We start from the raw sequence: 2,645 nt of genomic DNA, 5'->3' as shown, positions 1-2,645 counted from the left end.
CCCCCCCACTTGTGACACCACGGGAGGGATGACGATCACCGCATCGTAAGGACGAAGAAGACCATACGGACAAGTACGAGACTGCTAGGGCGGCGGACTCCGGTCGGCCCGCCAAAAGACGAACATCCCACCAATTTGTAAATTGTTATGTTATGTCATGTATAAAGAGGGGTAAGTCGGGGAATTGTCCCGTCTACCCCCCACGTATGTATATATATTGTTGTTTACTTCAATAAACGACGGCGGCGTCGCGGAAGTAATGCGCAAGCAATTCCCGCGGCGCCGTCGGTTCAAAACTGGAAAAAAAAAAAAAAAAAAAAAAAAAGTAATTTTTTATATGATATATAAGCCATGTCCTATTATGCTTAGAGTCCATACGGTATTACCCCAGGTTTTTGGTAAATTCGTATTTTACCAAAAAAAATTATAATACAAATTACACACATTTTTAGATAAAAAACATATCAGTTTAAAAAAAAATGATTTATGTTAAAAATTACATGATTCATAAACCATGGAAGCTTAACCATACGGTACTGCCCCACCTTCCCCCACCTACCTATGTAATTATAAATTTATCTACCAAGAAATTTATATTTTTATACTCTGAAAATCTTATGTACTTTAACTTTGTATTCGACATAGTTTTATTATTTACGTCATCGATGATAGTTGTCTTCTAAAAAACAAAATAATAAGTTGGCATATAATAATAATTTTTATGATTATACGATTATACATATAATTATTTTCTATGACCAGTACATAATAGCTTAGTAAAATATAACATTTCTCAATAAAAAGATAATAGATATATGGTATACATTGTAAACAAATTTTTATTAAATATTAAAACGGACACCTGTGGCCAATACACCTTACGAGTTATACATTTTACACACTTGTAGTTTCTTGAAAGTTTAAATTGTTTAATACTTACATTTTAGGGAAAATACTCAGTATTGTAGTAATAATAATTTATGAATAAATATATAAATAAACCAAAAGTAATAAGCCATTCAAACTGGCCCATGCCTGAAAACGGCCTATTTTTTAGTATAGGAGTAGCCTATTCATCCTTATCTTATCTATTTGTTCACAACACACCCACTCAAATAGCCACTATAACCAGGTGCATAAGAAGCATTTATTCGTCTCTAATCTATTTGTAAGGCTCGCGTCTGGCTTACAAATTCAGTTATTCGCCTGTGCCACTCCCGAATTTTAATAATTATTACGCAAAATACTATTTTTTCTCCGCGTTTGTTAATGTAAGCCTTTATATATAATATAATATATATTGTATTCGTAATACGTAGTAGGTACCTATATATTATATAATTATTATCGAATATAAATACATCTTATAAGTATAAAAAAATTGTATACCTATAATGGCTAATACAGCCTATATATAGGTACCAGGTATTTGTCTTCTAATATATTCAGTTTGAAAAGTCAAGAATGATAAAAATAATGTTTATAAAAGTGATTCAATTATCTGGTACATACCGGCCATGACAAAGGTAGGTGATTTGAACACTCGCGCCCGGGTTTTTAAAATGCCATGATTAAAAATGCAGCTTCATTTGAGTTTGTATGTCAGATGCCTAAGTGTATTTGACAACGCCAGTAAGGATACTGAATTATGTTACGTCACAAGTGATTTAAGAGCTTCGCTATGGCTTTTATTTAAATGCAATTACTAATCTCGTCATCACCGATAGGTAGATAGATATAGATATATAATATAATATTGTGTTAGTCGTAAAATATGATTATTATATTAATATATTCGAAGGCTCGGGACTTATATTATTTGCTTATTTTTTTTATGGTTATTGACATAAAATGTAGCAGAGTGCTATGGAAGTGTATGTTTTTTTTTTTTTTTGCTATTTTCAACGATTTTTTTAAAAATATGCTTATTTCCAGTTTCTCTGGTTATTTTTGCTTTTTTGCATATGTCTGCTTCATTATGATTTATGATGACACTTGCCACTAACAAAAACCTAGATATGTTACTTAATTTCTGTTTTTTTTTTGTTTTAATTTAAGGTAAAATATACTCCCCGTAAGTTGACCCACTTTTCTTTTTTGCGCACGCAGTGTATATGATGTACCTATTTAATATGTTGTGACGATATAGTTCACTACGTATTCACCGTGGTGTTTCACGATGTGAAACTGTAGAACTACAGTGAACTATATTGTCACAATACTATATTTTCATCATACTCTGCGTACGCAAAAAAAAAAAAAGTGGGTCAACTCACAGGAAATAGGTTATAGAACTAAAATTAATTGTTCTCCTTTGTATCATATTTTCTAGTACCTTCCTATAATAAACACCGGGACTCGCATTTGCTCGCTTATCTATACTAACCGGCCAAAATATTAATTTTTTTTTACAGTTATTCTACTCAAACAGTTTTAAATTTATTTTTTAGAAATATATAAAAAGTAGGTACAATAAAGAAGTTTAAATGTTTTTAAAAACTAAAAAAGTCTGAAAGTATTTGATTTTTTTAAAGATGAAATTCTTGTACGTTTTATATAAAAACTAAACGATAATATAAAAAAATTATGTTGATAGTTTTTGATACACGCTTTTTTAATATTTTTAAGTGCTTATTCAGTGCTTA

The sequence above is a fragment of the Acyrthosiphon pisum genome, chromosome X (assembly GCF_005508785.2).
Source record: "Acyrthosiphon pisum isolate AL4f chromosome X, pea_aphid_22Mar2018_4r6ur, whole genome shotgun sequence".
Taxonomy (NCBI): Eukaryota; Metazoa; Arthropoda; class Insecta; order Hemiptera; family Aphididae; genus Acyrthosiphon; species Acyrthosiphon pisum.
The sequence above is the reverse complement of the archived record's forward strand: the minus strand, read 5'-3'. Positions refer to the sequence as shown.